Source organism: Xenopus laevis, chromosome 5S (genome assembly GCF_017654675.1).
Source record: "Xenopus laevis strain J_2021 chromosome 5S, Xenopus_laevis_v10.1, whole genome shotgun sequence".
NCBI lineage: Eukaryota > Metazoa > Chordata > Amphibia > Anura > Pipidae > Xenopus > Xenopus laevis.
In genome coordinates this window covers 14,602,060-14,627,330 of record NC_054380.1, presented here as the reverse complement: position 1 = coordinate 14,627,330, position 25,271 = coordinate 14,602,060, and positions in this window count along the sequence as shown.

The following is a 25,271-nucleotide window of genomic DNA, read 5'->3' as shown; positions in this document are numbered from 1 at the left end:
AGCCTGCACAGAGAGATATAATATAACTGTGGCTGTTTAGGTATCCCACTTTTTTTGCTAAAAATTGTAAAGGTTTTGTGTCCCTTTAACAGTTACTTGCTAGTACAGTGCTATGAGTAGTAATGTGCGTACATTTACTAACACACAATATAGATATGAATTTAAAATACAAAACAGAGGCTAGTTTAGCTTAGGGCAGAAAGCATATGAGGGGTCGGAGGGGTCCCGTGTGCAGGAGAACCAAAAAGTAGGGAGAATGTAGCAACAAAGGATATTTTCACCACTTTAGGGATATGGAATCTGCAGGCCTCCTGCTGTATTGGATCTTGAAACCATCACAACCTTGACGGGGACCCTATCATTTCTTCATTGCTACTGATCCGTAACTGCATAGCTGATATGAGGGGCAAATTTATCATTGATGGAGGCCAGATATTTGTGTTACTAAATATAATGGGAACTAATCAAGTTCCCCTGTTTATCTAAAAATGATTCTGTTGCGCTATACTAGTTCTTTCCATCCCAAATCCGGAATTTTCAATATTTAATATATAACCAATTTTAATTAACTGGAAGTTTCTTCTCTCCAGCTGAGCTACTGAGATATTCCTGTATTCAATGGGGATTGGATACAGTAGGACCCCCATTTTATGTTTTTTTCAGGGGCCAGAATATTTTAGAGAAAGTGAAATTGGGATTCAAATATTGTCAATTAAAAAAAGTAATTTGGATATTTCTAAAGGTTGCCTTCGATATTTTAGAGAAAGTGAAATTGGGATGGAAATATTCACAAATAAAAAAAGTACCGTAAAATTTCATTCACATCTATTGCTATGACAAACTCAACAGTGGATAGAAACACTAAGTTCATTTTCTGCTCCCTTTTCAAGAAATACACATAATGGGATTTAACCTGATGTGAGATGGAGAACAAAGAGCGACAGCCTCTTTTAAAAGGTTGTAGGAAGTCCTTTATAAATAGGAGGAAATGAGGTGTGAGGGGACATTAAAAACCTGTTTAAAACACTTGTTTTATTGAAGTTTTATAAATTGGAGCAGGAAAAATCCGAGACATTTCACAGTTTCGGCTGATTTTCAAGTTTCAATGGTTTATTATAAGAAACCATAATCGTGTAATTGCTTATGTTGAGAAATGACACACATCAATCAAGTTAAATACTGTTCTCCCATAATAGAGTTACTGGGCAATTGCAGAGGAGGACAAAAACCCCACATGAACTGAAGTATAAACCATTGAATACGAAAAATGAAACTCTAGGTCTTGCCGTATGAAATATTCAGCTTTTTGTTCCTCTTCTGTATGCCTGTAGTGAAACAGTGCTTCCTTTGAGCCACCCTATTATGACCACAAATGGTCAATGGAACCCCAAACTGAACCCAGAGCAAGTTCACTCATTACTAGACCTGTGTTTCAGGACAACTTACATTTCCATCATATGGTTGTTCCTGGGTTCGCCTTTGTCTCACAGTGTAGCCAACCTTTACATGGAAAAAATGGAAAAGCCCAGAGCACCTTCATGGGAGAAACAACAAGTCATTGGTTCAGATATGTGGATAACACCTGGGTCAAAATAAAAGCACATTAGGTTCCAGCTTTCACCAACCCCATAAACTCGGTAGGCAAAAACATCAGGTTCTCAAGGGAAGATGTGAAAGACAGAGAGTTGGTTTTTATGGACTGCTCAATAGTTATCAAATATGGTGGGGACCTGGATAGGGTATTTTTATTTGGCTGTTTGACCCACACCACCCTCTGGAACATAAACTGGGGGTTATAAGAACTCTGGGCTGAGACTCTGGCAACCAAAACAGAGGCTAAAGAGAAGGGATAAAGGCATCTCAAAGGAGCTCTGAAAACTTGTGGATACCCAGAGTGGGTTTTTGGTCAAGGCATCAAGGTCAAGGAAAAACAGAGTGGAGGAGCACACAAGGCAAAGCATCACAGTCATCCCATATGGGGCTGCACATTGGAAAATTTTCAACAAACATCGCACTCCTGTGTTTGTGTTTTTTAAACCAAGCAACACCCTAAAACAGAAAATGGTACACCAAAAAAGTAATGTGGTCTATGCTGTTCAGTGTAGTGAAGAATGCTGAAGAATCTCGGATCTTGGGGATACATTGGGGAACAACCACTCAGTAAGAGAATGAGGTTCATGGTACTAGCGTAACTAGATTACACTTACGCATCTAGTTTCAGCCAACACCAACTGAATAAGTTCAATGGAACTGAACATTTGTGGTTGGATGTCTGAGATTTTACTACCTGTAAGAGTTTAAATGCTGGGATTTTGTTTACCACTCAGTTGAACTGAAGAAGCCATCGGATGAGTGGTGAAGTGGTTTCAAGAAAACAAAAAGTCCATTTGCTTTAGACTTAACTCTTCTAGATAATGACTAAAAAAAACTTGTATTTTATATGATGAACTTAATGTAAGTGACCAAAGTTTCAGCAGCCATATAACAGTAATGATCCAGGCCTTGAACCTTTTCATGACAGCTCCCCCCATATGGTTCATGTTAGGCCATTTTCTAAATGTCATTGACTTTGCACGTGCTCAGTGTGCTAGAAGCTGTTCTTAGGTGTAATTGGAAACCATCAAAACATGTGATTGAGGTTATATTTGCCATGTGAATTTGAATTCATTTCTAATCAGCCTTCATGAATTTTATATAGTATAGATAAAGTTTATTGTGAGTGGGTCCCTATAAATGACAGCAGTCCAGAGCATGTGAGAAGAATCAGCCAAAAAGAAGACTGGGAGCTACAGGGACATGTTCTGAGGCACAATTCTTCCCTGCTAAAGGGCTATGAGGGACTTGGGCTGATACAGAAGCCTAACATAGGTTGCATCATTTCTAGCCTAATTCCTTGTTGAGCTTGAATTCTATCATGAAACCGTTAGAACAGATGTGTTACCGTTGGTGTAATACTGTATACACATGGGTTTTTTTGTGGTTAAATAAGAAAAGATGAGAGGAGACCTCCAGGGTTGTCCTAGAATGGCTATTCACCCTGTGTGGTGTAATAATTTAACTATATGTATTCCTATTGTAATTGGAAAGCTGGGTGAGATTGAAGTCAAAGAGGAAAGAACTCTGGAGAGCATTTCTAATTGTTTGCTTCTGACCAACCTCATAGAGCTGATTGTTCACCAGGCGTGGGCTTTTATGTTTACCAAATGTGTATATGAAACTTACTGACTCAGGCTTTTACTGAAATGCATACATGTGCTGCTGCTTACTGCAACTGGTTGTGCTACTGTTTGCTGCAAAAAGTTCATTGGATTTGGATTAGCAAAAACAAAATTTTCTTCCCTGTTTCAAGAGATGAATATGTATCTCTATGCAGTTTATACTACCAAGTTAAACACCATGTTACATTTTATTATAATGCATATTTGTTTAGTAGGTTTCCATAAAGAAGCAGTTAAATATACAGTACGAAGAGAGAAGAAAGCATATTAAAACAAGAATGAAAAGTAAATAACGTTCCTTGGTTGGTGTGCAGATTAAGATTGTATAGATTAACATATAGTGATGGGTGAATTTCTTCCGTTTCGCGAAACGACAAATCGTGAAAATGGAAAGTTCTCGAAAAATTTGTGAAATTCGGGTGTTTTCAAGAAAAATCTGTGAAATTCGGGCGTTTTCACGAAAAATCCATGAAATTCAGGCGTTTTCACGAAAAACTTGTGAAATTCGGACGTTTTGACAAAAAATTTTGAAATTCGGAAGTTTTCACACAAGATCGAGCGATTCGGACCTTTTCACAAAATAATCGAGCATTTTGAACGTTTTCCCGAAAAAAACATGAAAATCTGAAATTTTCACATTGTTTTTTATTATTATTTTATTATTATCGTGCATTTGTAACATGCTTCAGTATTCTAGAATCTATACTGAATTATTAGAAAGCAACGATTTACAAATGTTTTTCTGCTTCAATACATTTTGTTGGGATGTCCATATTCTGTTATGATGTTCCTTAATCATCACAGAATGCAGATGGCTGCAATAATCTAACAATAATACTTTTTTTTTTCTTAATGACTATTTGAAACTCCATCTCACATCTTTCATGTGCTAGACCACTTGACTCCTTTGATCACTGGAATGTGATGAAGAGCACTAAGCTCAGTTTGAAGGTATGAGCTTATAAAGAACATGCTGGCGCTTCATTGAAGAGGGAAAATGTCAAAAACCATTATGTCTGCTTGTTCTGATACAGACAATACAGTACAAAGCACTTCTTTAAAACAGCTGTACCAACCCGTTACGGTTCAAGGATAGTAAAATACATTTCTGACCTCGTAGTCTATCAAATCCTCTAGCACCCTTGCAACCACCCTATATTAAAATAAAGATGGAGTTGGACCCCGCAAAAAAAACACAAGGCAGTCAATGTATATCACACTCTATTGGAATATTTATGGTAAATATGAAAAGAACTTGACTGTCTGGTGACTTCCTGTATATCATGAGCTGAATTACTAACACAGGTGCTTCATGGTACCAGTTATCCATAGTAAGAAATCATAAAAGAAAGTAAAAGTTATTTTTTTACAGAAACGTGACAATCTAGCATCACAAGAAAGGTATAACCTTTACTTTAAAGTCAGAACCTTGGGAAACATGCAATGATATGATGGGTCAGATTCAATTTGATGAAAAAATCTCTCTCACAATTCAATTGTAGGTTTTATCGCATACCACAATGGCGTTTTCAGGTTAAAAAAACATAAGATGTTTTCCTCATTGAACTGAATTTAGTCCAAAGAGCCACACAAAAAGATATGTTTATTTAAATAGTTAAGATGTGTTGAAAAAAGACCAAAGACCACGAAGTTCAACCCTCCAACTCAAACCCAGTGCACATGCACACACACTCATGGCGACACTTCCATACACAATATCTACCACTAGCTACTGTATATTAACTATAGATTTTAGTATCACAATAGCCTTGTATATTATGCTTGTCCAAGAAATTATCCAAGCCCCTCTTAAAGGCATTAACAGAATCAGTCATCACAACATCAACACAACAACCAGCAGTGCATTCCCCAACCTCACTGTCCTCACTGTGAAGAACCCTCTACGTTGCTTCAAATGAAAATTCTGTTCCTCTACTCTAAATGGGTGGGCTTTGGTGTGGTGATCCATTTCATGGAAATACATCCTCCGCTAGTGGTCAATAATGCCCTCTAATGTTATCTTATATTGTTATTGCTTTATTGTTAGTGCCTTTTGCCGCTACTATACCTGCCATCTTAAAGCTGCAGGTCCTTTAAATAGACTATCATCCCACTGCTAATATAGGCACCATCTCTCCCTACTATACCTGCTATCCCACAGTCACACTCCCTTCCCAGAGACTATTATCCCACTGTTACTATAGGCACCATCTCTCCCTACTATACCTGCTATCCCACAGTCACACTCCCTTCCCAGAGACTATTATCCACTGTTACTATAGGCACCATCTCTCCCTACTATACCTGCTATCCCACAGTCACACTCCCTTCCCAGAGACTATTATCCACTGTTACTATAGACACCATCTCTCCCTACTATACCTGCTATCCCACAGTCACACTCCCTTCCCAGAGACAATTATTCCCACTGTTACTATAGGCACCATCTCTCCCTACTATACCTGCTATCCCACAGTCACACTCCCTTCCCAGAGACTATTATCCCACTGTTACTATAGGCATCATCTCTCCCTACTATACCTGCTATCCCACAGTCACACTCCCTTCCCAGAGACAATTATTCCCACTGTTACTATAGGCACCATCTCTCCCTACTATACCTGCTATCCCACAGTCACACTCCCTTCCCAGAGACTATTATCCACTGTTACTATAGGCACCATCTCTCCCTACTATACCTGCTATCCCACAGTCACACTCCCTTCCCAGAGACTATTATCCCACTGTTACTATAGACACCATCTCTCCCTACTATACCTGCTATCCCACAGTCTCACTCCCTTCCCAGAGACTATTAACCCACTGTTACTATAGGCACCATCTCTCCCTACTATACCTGCTATCCCACAGTCACACTCCCCTCCCAGAGACTATTATCCACTGTTACTATAGGCACCATCTCTCCCTACTATACCTGCTATCCCACAGTCACACTCCCTTCCCAGAGACTATTATCCCACTGTTACTATAGGCACCATCTCTCCCTACTATACCTGCTATCCCACAGTCACACTCCCTTCCCAGAGACTATTATCCACTGTTACTATAGGCACCATCTCTCCCTACTATACCTGCTATCTGACAGCCCCAGTCACTTCCTCTAGTGAATTTGCGCAGTAACAATCAGTGAAAATGCTCCTGGCAAAAGGGCGTCCTCTACACCTGTTAGTAAATTCATTATCTCCCTGCGGACTGGATTTCTGGTGAATTTTCACTAGCAATGGCCATTTCACCCTTTAGTAAATCTGCCCCATGGTATTGGGGGCATGTAGAGATCAGCAGAGCTTGGGTAAGGGCAAGGCAGGAAACAAACTCACTTTCAGGCTCAGGAGCTAGATCACAGGATAAGCTTAAAAGATCCAGCCAGGGTCGCATGAAGAAGCATATTTAAATAGCCCCTTAATTGGGAAATTACCTGCATTTGGACCGGGTGATTTACAGGTGTGCACCAGGGAATGCAAAGGCAGAAAACAATGTTATCATCATCACCACAATTTTTTCTGTGGCTCAACCAGGAGGTTCAGTGATCCATAAACGTTCTGTTTCCAGACTAGTCAGGTTTGGACTAGTCTGACTCCGTATTAGTGATGTGCAAAAAATTCACGAAAAATTCGTGAAATTCAAAAATTGACATTAATTAAGAAATTAAAGATAAGCTGGGGAGTAGACTGTACTGTTAATTCTTTGGTACCTAAATATGAACCAAGAGAACCTGCTTAAAATGGATTTTCTGAATGAAGACAGTCAGCTCCAGGTCTCTTCCTACACCTTAGCCCAAGCTTAGTTAAGCCATGCCTCCAGGATGGGAACCATTACATTAATAACTTTTAGATGAAGCCATGACTCTTGCACCTTAGAAGGTCATGTGTATTAAATTTATGACAACTGAAACACAAACATTTACTGTATGTCATTGGTTGGGAATGGATTAACTGGGATCATTCTGCCACGAAACATCAACAGATCTGAAGTTAAGATAACAATGATGAAGATTACATTTACTGGACCTTCCATGTCCTTCATATCACGGAAAACAACCTTGCCAGCAGGGAAACTGTCATAAAATAAGGATATTAAAAAAACAAACAAAACTTAGACAGATCTTTGGAGCCCTGTTGTGTATTAAAATTAAGCCAAGACATACTGCGCATATTTCTGTAAGTTATTTGGAACGAAACCTAAATAACAAAGATGCCTACCTCTGGGAACCAGAAAAAGAAGCAGAAAGCAGGGCAGAGAAATCTGGGAAATATCAAAACTTGCCAGCAACTTTATATAGCGCAATATATAATTGTTAAATACAGCTGTGCATGAACACATGTCAATGATTGCAACTGCAAAGTATGGGTCAGGCCAGGAAACAGGAGTAGAGCTAACCCAGTTTAACTTATCTGATGTCTAAATACATAATACAAACACATGGACTTGGTAGGGTACATAATAAATTCACAGACAGCTATCAAGATTAGTAGTTTGACCCTATATATTGCCTTTGGTTTTAAGGGGAGTTTGCCCTAGATTCCATGAAAAAGCCAATTTGCATGAAAAAATGTCCAGTTGTTTTAGAGTTCAGAAAAAAAATAAATAAAGGAAAACCCTTTCAAATAACCTTAAGGAGCCTTATTTCTGGACTTCAGTGCCCATGCTCCTGCCTGTTAATAACTGCCATGGAGCCATAGACTCCATAGGCAACTGCCAGTCCCACAGGGGTCTCTCTACATTTGGCTCACAGTAATGGGGGGACTGGGAACCTTATAGAATTCTTGTTTGAGCTGTGCATGGCCCATTAGGATTAAAAAAACATTTCATTCCCCTGAAATGATTTAAATCCACTCCAAAGAATTCCTATTGCAATAACAAAACGAGCTGAATGATGGTGAAAGAGACATTCCTTGCAGCTGCTCAGTAGAATGATGCTCTAGTCCAGCTGGCAGGGTAACACATGTTTCAGGTTACTCTGCACATTTATGACCTCTGGATAGTTTAATGATAATAACGCTAATAATTCGATTAGGCCATTTGATATCCTAGGAATGTCAGTGGACACTTGCCATGCATAACTGATGAGAGCTTTTTAAAGGCTTATTGAATTGGTGCAAATGTCACGTGGGCTTGACAATAATTTATTGGGAAAAAAAAGCATCTTCAGAAAGAACTGGATGCATTGAGGCCATCACATGTTCTTGTGTATAGCTCATTGCAGGGGCACTTTAACATACATGGTGCTATTTTGGCCCTATTGCAGTGTGCTCAGGGGCATTGCTTCAAGTTGAGAAACTCATTTGAAAGGAAAAAATCCCAGTGTAAGGCCAATAAGTTTATAATCTCACCAGTAGTACGTGAGGTCTGGCTGCACATGCCCCAGACCTACAGCTCAAGGTGGAGGTATCCAACCAAAACAGAAAATAGCAGGCACTCACAGATCCCACAGACAGGCTTGTAAAAGAACCAAGAACTTTATTTCAGGCAACAAAGTAAATTAATACATAGCCTTACGCGTTTCCAGCCTTTAGGGACTTAGTCATAGGCTAAAACTCGAGAAACTTGCCTCAGGTGGCAGCAACCCGATAGTTACCAGGGGCGGAAAAAAAGCTTTAGGAGCCAAAATTCGGATTTTTTTTAATCAGAATTATTAAATCCGATTTTTTTTTAAAAAATCTGAATTTATTTAAAAAAAAATCTGAATTTATTTTAAAAATCAGAATTTTTTTTAAAAAAATCTGAATTTCAGCTCCTTGTAACTTTAGGAGCTCCGGTGCTCAAAATGATATGTGCCGCGAGCCCCAAAATGCCCCTGAGTGTGCTTCTACCACCTTGGACCCAGTCTAAGAATTAAGGTGGCCAAACGAGCACAAATATTCTCGTACTAGCTATTCGGTGCACGTATGGTGTAAGATGATGCGAACGATATTGGCAAAAGACTTGGATATCAGTCGCCTTTTTGATTGAACATTATATATATATATATATATATATATATATATATATATATATATATATATATATATATAAAAAAGTTGAGACAGTGCAAACCTTTCCTTGCCTTGATATTACGCGTCATGCTACAATATGCTCCAACAATCATTTCAGAACAACAAGGTGTCATAATGATTTGCTTAAAGTATGATGTAGCCAGTGATATTTTATAACAGTGTGGAAAAACTCTGGAAAAATAAATCAGGTTAAAATGAAGAACCACTAGCTAGTAGTGTTCTGAACCATTATTTATGGGATAAACCATTACTCCAGAGTGAAGGGCTTCCGTTTTGTGCTAGCCTTGCAATATTCTGTTCTTGGCTATACCTTTGGTTTAAGAGGGTTGTTTTTTGTTCGGTCAAGAACTGTTGAGTTTGGAATTCTCTAAAAAGAGAAACAGTGATGGGTCATATTTGTATTCCGTTGCACACAACTATCATACCCACCTCCCTTTGCGGAAAACGGCCCCCGTTTTGTCAAGTGTTCCTTTGTAAAGCAAAACAAATTGGATATATTTACCCTTTCACCTGCAATTAACAGACAAAGATTATGTGGTTTAGAGTTCACAAGCTGTAGATGAATTCACCATTTGCTGAACGTATTACATCTTGCTGAATATTTCAGAGAAGTGGGGGGGGGCTTTGTATTTTAGAGTAAATGTATTTGGTGGAAATTGTATCCCCAGCTGTCAGGGTGCTGACGGTTTAGCTCAGCCAAGATTTTTACAATAAAAATGCAGATGTGATTTCAACTGTTGACTGAGGTCACATGCAGTTTCTATTTGTTGCAAGTATTTGTCCAGTGCCTGTAGATGTTAAAACTTCTAGGAACATTCTAATGTTGTTGTAAATTATGCCAAGGGCCGATTTTTAAAATTTGAATTTTACATTGTTAAAACTTAGATTCTTTAATTCTAAATTACACTGTTTACACTGCAAATAATTCACTCTACAATATAAAATGTAATTTCAGAACCAGCAAGTGTGTTTTTTAGTTGTAATATTGGTGTGTAGGTGAATCTCAGGTCATTTTGCCTGGTCATGTGATTTCAGTAAGAGCCTGCACTTTAGGATGGAACTGCTTTCTGACAGGCTGTTGTTTCTCCTACTCAATGTAACTGAATGTGTCTCAGTGGGACCTGGATTTTACTATTAAGTGTTGTTCTTAGATCTACCAGGCTGCTGTTATCTTGTGTTAGGGAGCTGATACCTGGTTACCTTCCCATTGTTCTGTTGTTAGGCTGCCATCTTTAGCCGCTTTGGTAATCTTCAGAATGTGAGCGGCGCTTCAGCGATTTTCGTGAGTTTGGGCGAATGCGCAGTTGACGCCAAACAGAAAATTGTTCCAACTGCCCATGCATCGCCACGCCGGTCTCATTCCGAAGTTTTCAGAAGAGAAGAAGATGGTGCCTGTGAACGCCGATGACTTTTCGTTTTCGAGCAACAAAACAGGGGTTTAGAAGATTCGATTATACTTTATTACATCAAATAAATATCTGGACTTACATTCAATATCAAAACTTTCGGCCCAACACGTTTCATGAGACTTCTCACTTCCTCAGAGGTTCCTATCCAGAGGCCAGCAAGTATGGCATACACAGGCACAATAGTGCAGACAGAATATGGCACAGGAAGGCAGAGTATGGCACACACAGGGAGCATAGGGAAGGCAGAGTATGGCACGTAGGGAGCCTATGACAGACAGAGTATGACACAGGGAGCATCGGCAGGTAGAGTATGTCACACACAGGGACAGGGCTGAAACAAGGGGTAGGCAGAAGTGGCAGCTGCCTGGGGCGCAACAATTGGGCTCTGGGCAGCTACCTCTTCTGCCTACCCCCTATACTGGACCTGGCACTAGACCTTTGAGCGAACCCGCCGGTACTGCGCCTCTATGTGCATGCTTGCACAAACACCTTGATGTGCATGGGCAAAGTATGGCACCCAGGGATCATAGGGCATATAGCACACACAGGGAAACAGTGTGATACATACAGGGAACATGAGCAGGCAACGTATGGCAAATAGGAAGCATAGGGCACACACACACATGGAACATAGGACAGGCAGAGTATTACACACATAGGCAGAGCTAGGCAGGCGATAGGGACACCTAAATGGACCATGAAAGTAACTGATCAGGACAACTTTAAGTTAAGTAGGTACTGCATTGTGCCCCTCCTACAGTCTAGATAACAGTAGATAACAGATAAGTACTACTATAGTTTATATAAACACGCTGCTGTGTAGCCATGGGGGCAGCCATTCAAGCACAGGATACACAGTAGATAACAGATAAGTACTACTATAGTTTATATAAACAAGCTGCTGTTTAGCCATGGGGACAGCCATTCAAGCACAGGATACACAGTAGATAACAGATAAGTACTACTATAGTTTATATAAACAAGCTGCTGTGTAGCCATGGGGGCAGCCATTCAAGCACAGGATACACAGTAGATAACAGATAAGTACTACTATAGTTTATATAAACAAGCTGCTGTGTAGCCATGAGGGCAGCCATTCAAGCACAGGATACACAGTAGATAACAGATAAGTACTACTATAGTTTATATAAACAAGCTGCTGTGTAGCCATGGGGACAGCCATTCAAGCACAGGATACACAGTAGATAACAGATAAGTACTACTATAGTTTATATAAACAAGCTGCTGTTTAGCCATGGGGACAGCCATTCAAGCACAGGATACACAGTAGATAACAGATAAGTACTACTATAGTTTATATAAACAAGCTGCTGTGTAGCCATGGGGGCAGCCATTCAAGCACAGGATACACAGTAGATAGCAGATAAGTACTACTATAGTTTATATAAACAAGCTGCTGTGTAGCCATGGGGGCAGCCATTCAAGCACAGGATACACAGTAGATAACAGATAAGTACTACTATAGTTTATATAAACAAGCTGCTGTTTAGCCATGGGGACAGCCATTCAAGCACAGGATACACAGTAGATAACAGATAAGTACTACTATAGTTTATATAAACACGCTGCTGTGTAGCCATGGGGGCAGCCATTCAAGCACAGGATACACAGTAGATAACAGATAAGTACTACTATAGTTTATATAAACAAGCTGCTGTTTAGCCATGGGGACAGCCATTCAAGCACAGGATACACAGTAGATAACAGATAAGTACTACTATAGTTTATATAAACAAGCTGCTGTGTAGCCATGGGGGCAGCCATTCAAGCACAGGATACACAGTAGATAACAGATAAGTACTACTATAGTTTATATAAACAAGCTGCTGTGTAGCCATGAGGGCAGCCATTCAAGCACAGGATACACAGTAGATAACAGATAAGTACTACTATAGTTTATATAAACAAGCTGCTGTGTAGCCATGGGGACAGCCATTCAAGCACAGGATACACAGTAGATAACAGATAAGTACTACTATAGTTTATATAAACAAGCTGCTGTTTAGCCATGGGGACAGCCATTCAAGCACAGGATACACAGTAGATAACAGATAAGTACTACTATAGTTTATATAAACAAGCTGCTGTTTAGCCATGGGGACAGAAGGGGCCCCAGAAAATTTTCATTCAGGGCCCTGCAATTTGTGATGGTGGCCCTGATGAGAACTAACCCAGAAATGTCCAGTATAGTGCAGAGTCTTTTGCAATTAAGATTTAAGCATTTTTGGTGAAAGTGACCTTTTTGTTGGTGAGTAGGATAGTCGGGGACATGATTACATGAAACATTTTATTGGGTATTTATTTTTACAGAAACAACAACAATGTACATACAGAGTTTTATGGGATATTTTTCATCACCTTTTAGTCTGCTGAGAAGTGCAAGCAGAAATATTTGGCTGAAATAACAGGGAGTTCACCGGTAACTGTGGTTTGAACGAGAAGCTTTTTTTCCCCCTTATATAAAGGCATGAAAAATGTTTTTGATCTGACTTCACTGACTTCTAAAGGAATTCGAAACTTCCTCCTGAAGAGAAGCGATGTCAGAAAAACTGCTTTTACATAGAGCGAGTGACCTCGTCTGAATCATTATTAGTATATGAAAGCTGTTCATTTGTTTACTTTTAAATAAAGATTAAACACACTTGTTGTTTTTGGTGCTAACTATGAAACGCTCAAAGATCAAAAAATATTCCTGACCCACCCTCTCTCTTTCTTTCTCTCTTTTTCATGATATATTTCTGTGTTTACCAAGGAATGGTTTTATGTACTGTATATTCTTTTGTTTTGCTTTTTTTTATATAAATATTTTTACAGAATTAGCTGGAGACACGTTTGTGTTACGTCCTTCCTGAACCTTATAGCTATATATACAATAAGGGGGTTATTTATCAAGGTCCAATTTATATCAATATCGGCTGCTACAAACTCCGATCTAACCCGCTCCGGTTTTCCACGCTTATTTATGATTACATTTTCCCGAAAATTTTCCCGAGAAAAGATCAGAATTTCACGATTTTTTCGTGAATTTTCCCCAAAAACTCTGAATTCCCATTTGTTCCCATTGACTTTTATGCAACCTCGACAGGTTTGAGATGCCGTGGTTTTATATTCTGGCTTTTTAGCCCTCGGGGTTTAATAAATTCCAAAAAACTCGTAATTTTTTTTTAAGCCTCTTATAACACAAAAAAAATCACAAATTTTTTGGATATCGGGGAATTTCGGGCATTCGGAGCTTAGTAAATAACCCCCTAGGTGATTTAATAGACTGGTTTATAAAGTTGTATACTGTATATATGTATGTGGGAATACACTATCAATAGCAAGCGTGAATAGCTTTATTGGAACTGCCAGCCATGGTTGTGTGACTGCCAGTTACATAGAATGTCATTAAAAATAAGCACCATCTATAAGTTTTACTTTTCTCTTTTCATTTGGTAAATTGGATTTTGTATTGTTTTTATTACTAAAATAGTGTAAAAAAAAAATCAAATAGTGTAGAGATCTTTTTTTTTGGAGTGAAAATGTGATGCTGAAAATGGAAAGTCACGTCTTATTTTTAAGTACACACAAAATTGGAGTGCTCACCTCAGATAATATCTCCTTTCGGATCAGGTGCTTTTAGCAGTATTCGATCACACCTGCCACGGATCCAAACTTCAATTATAGAAATCCAATATACTGCAGCACACTATAACTTGTGTAAAATTTGAAGGTGTACTTTATTTGGCTCAAATGTGAGCAGACATGTGGCAACGTTTCGGGCCTCGCAGGACCCTTGAGAAATAGTGTGCTGCAGTATATTGGATTTCTTATTTTTAAGTACAGGCATTGGACCTGGATAAGGGATTTTTCGATAATTTGGATCTCCCGATCTCTACTAAAAAATCATGTAAACATTAAATAAACCCAATAGGCTGGTTCAATAAGGATGAATTATATCTTAGCTGGGATCAAGTACAAGCTACTGTTTTATTATTACAGAGAAAAAGGCAATCATTTTCAAAAGTGGGAATTATTTCAATAACATGGTGTCTATAAAACCAGCCCTCCTCAAATTCCTTGTCTGTGCATTGTTTCCTATACTAGCACCGTGGCATTGCCCCTAGCTAAAGGTTCCTGCTCTAGCCTTCTTTCCTTTCCTTGTCTTGCCTAATCTTGCCTTGCCTTGTCTTGCCTTGTCTTGTCCTGTCTTACCTTGAACCTTGCCTTGTTGCCTTGCCTTATTCTGATCCTGTCTTGCCCTAACCTTATTTTGTCTTGTCCTTACCTAACCTTGACCTGGCATTGCATTCCCTCTCCTCCTACCCAGTCCTCTCCTGCTACCAAATCCTCTTCTGCTTTCCACTCCTCTCCTGCTACCGAGTCCTCTCCTGCTACCCAGTACTCCGGCTTCCCAGTCCTCCGGCTTCTCAATCCCCAGTCTGATCTGATTCTACACCCGTACCATCCTGTTCTACACTTGATCCATCCCCCTAATCTCACCCAATACCATCGAGTTCTACTTGCACTTAAAACATTTCCAGCCTATGCACAAGCAAGGTGTTTGATGTAAAGCAGCTGTCTTATCTTTATTCTCATATGTCATATACTTGGCAGCGTACCATGTTGTGTACTGTGTGGGCAGAATCTGCCGGGGATTTACATGACCTCAGCTGGAAAGACAGAAGAAGGTGTTACCGTGTTCTTGAATTTTAAACAATAATAGGTTTTTTTTTATATGGTTTAATTTCCCTTTTCCAAATATACTCATATATTTACATGAACATTAAAAGTTCTGTATTTCAGGTGACATCATTCAAGTTTAAAAAAAACCACTGGTTTGTTTTCTCAATGTATATTTAACCAACATAACCTTTGAACAAGTGAGATAAGTGATCATTGAGGAGCCAGCTTAAATATATTGCAATATATGGACAAACAATCCCTGTTTTGTTTAAAGGGTAAGGCATTTTTCAGTAGCAGTATGCACAAAATGTCGCTGTCTTAAATATATTGATAATGGGTTGAGTGCAGAGGACTCTTGTATTTGACTATATATATATATATATATATATATATATATATATATATATATATATATATATTACTTTTATGCACTGTACAGCGCTGCGGCTCCTTAACAGCACTTTACAAATAAAGTATACAAATACATACATTAACATAATTCTCTAATGGGGCGTAAGTGGGGTACGTAATGGCTCTCTTTATGGCTTACTTCTCTTTCAATGGCCTATTATTTTAATTACATGAAAGCCTGTACTTACCCTTCAGGAATCGAATTGGAGCCTGTGTAAATATTCTCTTGCATTAACACACAAGATAAAGTGTGTGTAATCGCATTAAGTAGTGCCATGTTGTAAAAACATGATAACATTGTAGCGGTGGAGAGCAACTGATAGGCAGCCTCGCACAGCCACATGCCAGACGCTTGTTTAAAGTAAATGGCAGCCGGTTCCCACACTTCTCCATTGTTAGATGTTGGGAGATCAAACAGGTAAAAATAAACATTTATGGGGTTGGAACATTCGCAGGTGTTTCTATGGCTTTGCTTTTATGGACATCAGCAAGTTTAACCCACAGTTGTGCTTTTAGTAAATCAGCAACTGGAATGTATTAGATACACTTTGGCTTAGGAATAAAAGGAAAATGGTGCTTAATTAACCTTGAAGGCATCATCTGCCATTGAGCCACTAAAGGTGGCCATACACGGATAGATCCGCTCGTTTGGCGATGTCGCCAAACGAGCGGATCTCCCTCCGATATGCCCACCTTGAGGTGGGCAATATCGGGCTGATCCGATCGTGGGCCCTAGGGCCCAACGATCGGATCCTAGCGTTCGCCAAACGGGCGGTCGGATCGCGGGACCGCATCAACGAACAGATGCGGCCGCGATCCGACGGGATTTTTAACCCCATCCGATCGAGATCTGGCCGACTTTCGGCCAGATCTCGATCGGGGAAGCCCGTCGGGGGCCCCCATACACGGGCCAATAAGCTGCCGACTTGGTCTGTCGGCAGCTTTTATCAGCACGTGTATGGCCACCTTAAGATTGACTGTATTTATAGAGCAAATGATATCTAGATATTATCTTTACTTCCCCGTGGGGCTATTGCTACAGCTTGCATCAGGATAAAACCAGCAGTTAATGGTATGGGGATAGAAGGGCTTTCTTAATGGAAAGAATCGTCCCATCTTTTTTAATAGAGAACACATTCTTGCTGGCCCTTACTGCTCCTGATGGGCATTGCTTGCTATATTTAATTACTCCTATAGCCTATTCCATCACCCATGTCAGTGCACTGACCTGCACAAATCACAGCAGTATTGTTATGACAGTCAGAATGTTGGTATTAAGACCCCCATGATTAAGGCTTGCCTCATACTTGCAACCTTCCTTTTCTATCTGCAACAGAAGCTGAGCCTCTTCCTCCTAATCTGCATATGGGGGTCTGTAGCATATCCTACCATTGTCCCCCCTTTGCCTTAAAATTAGGAAAGGTTCTACCCATAAGGGGTCACTACAAAGTCTTCCTTTATGCCAGGTTTCATATTATGACAAACACAGACACCCCACATACTACAGGAACACAATTAACTTGAAAACATCCTCTCCTATTCTATTTATTATGTCACTTTGATATAATTTACAACCTATTCATGTCACTCATCAAATAATATTACTCATCCAGTGCTATTAACTGAGATATTAAGCTCTACAGACAAGGACCTCCTTAATCCCCATTTTTTTACCACAGTCTCCAAAACCAAGGGGCAGATACACTAAAGGGCGAATTGTCAGCAGCGACCGATTCGCACACATCGCACCACTTCGCCAGGCACAAATTCGCTACCACTAGGCTAATTCACTAATATGCAAAGTTGCCCCCTGGGCGCCGAACGCTGGCGGCGCGGCACCATCTGGGTGCAGGCATGTGCGCGAGCGTCTAGGCGAATAGATGCTTCTGTGCGAACAGGCACTTGTGATAGCGGATCGACTCGCTATCGCAAATCAACGAGAGCAAGTGGGCAGTCGGCAGAGAAAGGACCGGACTAGGGGTAGGAGTAAGTACGTGCCTGGCACCCCTCCACCTTTGCGCCCTAGGCACGTGCCTACTCTGCTTACCCCTAGTTCCGGCCCTGCAATAGTGTAAAGGCCAAACCAGGTTCCTATGGAGAACATTAAGACCCAGCATGGAGAACTGGCATCAAAGGCACATTGTTGGCCTTGTGCAGAATTTTCAACCTTCCATTTCAATATCAGAATATGATCCAATCAGGGTATAAAACCAAAAGATTACTGAGTGTGTTAAAATGTGCCCATGTGCCAGCTTTTGTCTTACCTATCAAAAGAGCACCAAGACTTCTTTTTCTGTTGTGGAACACCTTTATTTTCCTGGAGTTCAAGGCAGTATTTTTTAGGAGCCATTTTCAAGTTCAACCGCCACTCTGGGTGCTCTAAATTGAGCCCAACAGAAAGGGCATAATGACATAAATCATTAAGGTACATGTGTCCAAACAGGCACCTGTACTTCCACGTGGTTGGTAGTGCATCTCCTCGTCTAAACAATGGTCTGAAAATGTACCTACTGACTCTGCCACAGGACCAGTCAATTTCATGAAATATAATTTGTGTGTTGCTTATAATATGTGGAACCTAAACTTATTTTATAAATAGAAAGAAAAAAAAAACCCTGCTGCGAATAAAACACAGGACAAACCTGCATCAAGTTTGGGTGTCCCAATCTCTTACTCTTGAAAAATGATCACTTCTGCCATTTGAGTTTATTCCCACGGCACCGATTGTGCATTAAAGTCTAATCCAATACCACAAACTATCTGTCTGTTTAAAGCTCACCAAACTCCTTAACAATGGAACCATGATAGTCAGCAGTTTCCTCTCTGGGTTGTGCTGTTAAGGTCAGATTAGACAATGGGATTTGAAAACACCGTTGGGTTTATTTTTATAGGCTGCAGTCGCACTTGGGAAGTTTTTCAAGATCCTTTAATTTTCATTCTTTTTCTTGTACTGTTGCTACACCATAACAATCTACTTAAAGAAGTATTGTAAGAATACTTAGTGAAAAACTGTATGATGTAGTGTCATTTTGGAAACACATTTTTACTTTCCTCCTTTAAAAGTTATTGCTTGTTTTGGACTTAAATAAAGGAATGTGTTTCCTGCTACTCACCTGACTACAGTCCAAAACCTGATTTTAAGATTGCCTTCATTTTACACAGTGTCTTTTTTTTTTGGTGGTCCCACCAATTTATAATGCATGATGAATTTCCAATTTTTCCATCATGCACCATTTCTTTTGGTTCCTTGAAAAACATAAAAAAGGGGATTCTCCTGAATTTCTCTGCCTTTCTGGGAAACAACACAATTCCACCTTGCTTTTCTCATGGGACAAGTAATTGCTCCTAACATTCTGCTAAAAATGTCTCCGGTTGCCTGCGGCTTTTGACAGATCATCAGTAGTAATGGGTGAATTTCTCCCGTTTCTGTTCTCCAAAAAATTTGCGAATTTCCCGCAAGTCGAAAAATTCTAAAGAAATAGTGAAATAAGAAAGTTCACGAAAAAATCATAAAATTCAAACTTTTTCACAAAAAAATTGGGAAATTCGAACGTTTTCATGAAAAAATTGTGAAATTCGAACGTTTTCATGAAAAAATTGCGAAATTCGAACGTTTTCACGAAAGAATCGTGCAATTTGAAGGTGTTCACTATAAAAAATCATGTGTTTTGAACGTTTTTTTACAAAAAAATTGTGAAATTCGAAAGTTTTCACAAAAAAATCATGAAAATTGGAAATTGGCGCCACAAATTTATTCACCGGTGGCGAAACATGGAAATTCACCTCAAATTCGTGCAAGGCGAATTTATTCGCCCATCACTAAGCATCAGGCAATTGTGTTTGAAAATTTCCTATTTTACATTTCATGACACATGATGCATTGATAGGCGAAGGTCCCATTGAAAGTGGGTGGTAGGAGAAAGGGATGGCTTGTTTAGAATAGAGTTAAGCAAACGGTGGGGCTACAGTACCTCCCCCTTGGGGAACTAGGAACAATAACAGGGGGAATAATTAGGCCAGTTAAGGTGAGATTTGGGGAGAATCCCTGAATAAGCTCCTAAATACACATAGAAGCCCATCTTGAAAGTGTTGAGATGAGCTATTGGGTTAAAATGCATGTGATGTGCTTAATATTCTAAAGCCAGATCTCCAACACACTATAGTTCTCTTGTTTAGATTGGTTATATAGCAGAAGTGGTAATATTGTACCTTTTTCAAAATAACAGACAGACATGAATAGAAAGCAGAATCTTTATTATGGTTAATCCAGGAAAATACAAATATCCAACTAACAGCCTTTTACCTTTTCTCCTCTCAAAGGCACCCATTTACTATTTGGTTTCTTGCTCACACTTATGATAATCAATGTCAACACCTGTACCGGCTTTTCCAGCCTTAGTGAACTCAACTTCTGTTATTCTCAACATGTGCTTTGTGTCAACGACCATTCTGGAAGAGAAATGAATTCCATTTAGATTCCTAGCTAGTGTGGCCCACATTGTTATGGACTAAGGATGGGGCTTACCAAACATTTTGGGGCTGGAAGTGAAATTGTCTTATAAGCACCAGTTTACAGGAATTGAGGGAATCCCAGGGACAATGCAAAGGTTGAACAAAGAGGTAGAGACAAAGTGATAAGGGGGCTACAGCTCTGATTTGAATATTCCAGCAGATAAATACATTTATTAAATAGGTGCTGAATATAAAGGGATCTTTATTGTCACTTAGTCCACATAAACGATTTTGCTCTAATTTTTAATTAAGTGAAACATTTGTTTCAGAGTTCTTTCCCTGGTGGCAAACTTCTGAATTTTAGAAAGAGCATACTGCTAATTATTCCCAAACTTGGGAAGATTCAGGGAAATTTGATATTGCCAATTCTCTTGTGTGTGGAATGTGTCTGAGCACACTTCTAGTTCCTATATAAACAACATGTTGCCTTCTGAACAGAGGGCAGTTCAAAGAAAAATGTGTGAAAGGACCCAAGTAACTTCCTACTGTATTTGTTTGCTAAATGGACTCGATTTTAAAAGACTTCCAAGAGGAAATAAATATTTTATGAAGACACATTCACTTCCCTGTATTTGCTGGAAAGTCCGAAACCACAACCGGCACCAGTTGTGATACTTCAGCCCAAAACGAAAATGGCACAACCCAGAAGTAAAAGGGTGCAGAAAGTAAACACTGTATTCCGTTTGAACCTAATTCGTATTAATTGGTTACACCGGCCCTACATTTCCAAGATGTTTTTTTGTTGATATTTTTACGCTTGTGGTTTTTAGAGAATGACATTGTTATTCTGTGGTTGAGTGTCTCCTGTGTGTCTGTTCACTAGACTTTTATCTCCCATACCTTTTCATTTTTTCAGCTGGGACGAATTTGAAAGTTTTATTTTCCAGACTTGGAGGGCAGAGTAAAAGTAGAATGTATTTGGCTATTGCTGTGGGAATGGATCATCTATTTTTTTTTTCAACTGTCAAGTCCAGGGTGTAACTAAAGTGATAAAATCGCAGCCATTAATTTGGTGCATTTGCAGCAATTGATGGTTTTTGCAGGTACATTCTCAGGCTTGCTGTGTGTACATTTCCTTCTTTAGATCCATTCATGAGCAGGTAGACCTTTAACCTGTCTTCAGAGGCAATCAAGTGTGTTATTTTTATTTTGAAAAACATATACTTAAAAGTGATTTTCAAACTCTGCTGACCTGACCCATGATTAATTCAAGGTAAGTAATGGCTATACTATATGACTGCTTGTTTTAACAGTGAATTTCCAAACAGAGTCAGAAAAAAACTCATTAACAATTATAACTATTTTCTCCTATTTTTGTGCTGTTTGCGTAACCAACGGAACTTGTAAGGTAAGAACTTGGAGCTTCTACACAGACATGTTTTTCATACTGAGACAAGTGATACTTTCTTCTATGTACATAGACCTCACCTACTCTGCACATTACAGCAAATATGCCCCACAACAAAACAAATGTTGTTTGAACTGTTTAATCTCCTACAAATAACAGACCTCTTATAATGAACTAGGGAGAACCCTGGAGTTTATACTCTTCCTTTAAAGATATAGTAAAATATTACAACAAAATTAAGGGCAATGGCACACCAGGACATTAATCACCAGCAATAAATCTCTGTTTCTTTGGACGACTAATCTCCTGTAAAAGCTTTTCCTCTGGCAATAATGCAAATCACTAGTGGTAAAACCCATGTGTCACTTCAGTCTCCCAAAACCTCTTGAAGTTGCCTCAAGAGGAAACTTGAAGTGATTTTGGGAGACTGAACCAATGCATGGATTTTTCCTCCAATGATTCAAATAGTCGCCCACAGAAACAGAGATTTATCATGTGTGATTACTCTCCTAGGGGCAGATTTATCAAGGGTCGTAATTTTGAAGTGAAAAAACGTCAAAATTCGACCATCGAATAGGTGTAGTCGAAGTCGAAGGTTTTTACCACTAAATTGAAATCGTACGATGAAATCCTTTAGATTCTTAAAAGTTAGCCAACGGCTCATATAGGTTATAGAGGTTCCCCCATAGGCTAAACAGCAATTCGGCAGGTTTAAGGTGGCGAAGTGTTGAAGTCGAAGTTTTTAAAAGAGACAGTACTTCGATTTTCGAATGGTCGAATTTGTGAAGTATTTTTGGCCTATTCGATGGTCGAAGTCCCCAAAAATTACTTTGAAATCCGAATTTTTGAATTAGAAAATTCACTTCGACCCTAAGTAATTGGGCCCCCTGGTGTATCATTGCCCTAAAGGTCATTAAAACAATGCAGAGCAGAGGCAGCAAACTTAAAAAGAACACAATCCGCCATGTTGTTTTACACTTTGTGCCCTGCCCTATAAGACTCCAAATTGCCACAGGGCTATGTGCTCCAAAACAAGGTCACTATAGAACCTTGTGCTTACAGTATGACCCACATTATGCTGTAAGGACAGGCTGCCTTCTGCCTACTGACATTGGGTGGTTCTCTTTGTGTTCCTAAGATGGAACAGAAAGAGTTCTGCCTCGATCTCTATGCAGTGTTACTTGCATTCATTTCACTTAGATATGGAGATAGGTAGTGGTTTACTAGGGAGCACCAGGGACCCACAAACATTGCACCATACACCTTGTCTGGGATTGAAAATCAATTGCAAGGTAAGCAATATCAAGTGCTCTATCCATGACTCCTAAGGGGCATAATTGTGCACCCCTAATCATGCTAACACTTGCACCCATAGCAATGATAAATGGCCCCTGCAATGTGCGCTTTAGATAAATAAAACAGTAGTCATCAAATGGCCAACAAATGCAATATCTCAACATTTTTTTCTTTGGCAGCTGATGTTTAATCCTGGCTAATATGTTATCCTTTCTTCTCTCCAAAGAGTACATTTTGATAGAATACATCATAAAAAATTCAATTACAGCTTTGCCTCCAGAGCCTTCCTTAAGTCTTTTATCTCAGCCCTTGGGATTGTATCTTTGATCTCCAATTTCACTTAAAGTTTTCCTCTCTTCATGTGAGCCAGGTCATTGCTGGATGCCTTTCGTACCAATAGAACATTTATTAAGATTAACATTTATTAAGTACTGTCCAGCAATCATTCTCTCCACCCCCCTCACAAAATGTAGAATTAGCAAATACTCTTGGACATACTTTCTAAAGCCTTTGGGAACGATATTTCTTTGTTAGAGGATGCCAGTAATGGCTCAGTTCTTTGTTTTGAGTTCTTCCAACATTCCCATCTCCTTGGTAGCCTTGGAGGTATTGCACATCATTTCTAATGGATGTTAGAACATAGTTTTCTCAATTTAAGTGTGTTGTATTATATTGCACTGAGCTTTCTACCCAGGAAAACTTATTTTCCAAGATTTAAACCAAGTGCCAAGGTACAGTAATTATAAATCCAGGGGAGTCATGAACTTGGTAAGAGAGGTCTCTGAAGTTCTCCAGTTGCAGAGTGTATTATGCGATCTGATCACCGGAGTGCATTAAGTGCCTTCAGTTTGAGAAAGAGGGGCTTTATATATTTATATACACCAATGTTCCATATGGAGATTGTTTTCCCCATTTAAGCATGTTGCATTATATTAGTATTCCTATTATTTGCCTACCACAAAAACAAGCCAAAACCTCTTTAGATACCTACAGTTTTATTTGCTCCATTACATGTATTAGTAATGGTAAGTCTATATTACCAGTTTATGTGTTTGCCAAAGGCTTATTACTGGACTCCATGCAAGATGTTTCATCTCTGCATGGTAACTCCCTGAATGAATGGATATGAAGCAACAGAGAATCAATTTAAGTAAGCGTTTGCAAAGTCAACCCTTACTGCGGCTATTTTATATGGTGAACAAATGGAAAAGGATATTGAGCAGTAGCAAATAAGTTTAATATGCATCAGCAGCACATTGTCCTTCAAAAAAAAATCTCAAAAAAAAAAAACTCAAGGAAGAAAATTACGAGTTGTCTAAACTGAGACAACATCTCTAGTGAGGAGGTGCCTAAAGGAGTTATTGATACATTTTTATATATACAGGTATGGGTATATTATCCGGAAACCTGTTATTCAGAAAGCTTCGACTTGGGTTAAATCTGCCCCAAGTCTACTAACCCATAGCAACAAATCATCATCATAAGGAAGTATTTACCAGTCATCTATTAGATTGGCCTCATAGGATTTTTTTCTACTTCTCAGATATGCATTTTATTTTTCTTCTTCATTTATATCTTTAGATGCAAATCCAAGATAAGGAAAAAAAGCAAACAAGAAATGATCCTTACCATGTGTAAAGCATAAGCATTGCCCTTGTATCTCATTTCCTTCTTAGCTATAGACCCGGTTCACCAGTTGCAGGCCAGGCCAGCTGGGCGCCCTAGGCAACCGGGCCAACCAAGTTGTTCCCATCCCCTGACACACAAGCGAATGATTGTGTGCACAAATGTGAACAGGTGCACGCATGAGTGTGAAAAGGTGCTACCATTGTATTACAGGGAAGCAGAACACATCGTACGTGCTTTTTCTGCCTATCCATAGTTCCGGCCCTTCAGTTCACAAAAGAATAATGGACAACGTTCAAGAGGTTTGTGGCTCCACAAGAGATGTCACTTAGCTGCCTGCAGTGTCGGACTGGCCCACCGGGATACCAGGAAAACTCCCGGTGGGCCTAGGTGTCAGTGGGCCCTAGTGCTCCTAAACATTTGACCTATTTCATGGCCATTCCCTATTTCTATGAGAACAAAGAGGCTAAATAGATGGAATAATAGGCTAGGAGAATAGAGGTTGAGTGTGGAGAGGAATAATAATAGTACTGAGAGTGGACCCCTGGTCTAGATTTTCTTGGTGGGCCCCTGGTGTAAGGTTTTTGGGTGGGCCCCTGGTGTCCCAGTCCGACACTGGTTGGCTGAGAGTGTTTGAACTGACACATTTCTGGAGTGAATTTTCCTTTTTTTAATTAGAGATCCAAAATAACAAAGTAAAGATTCTTGTCTGGATTTTCAAAGTGCTCAGATGGCACATATCCATGTATAC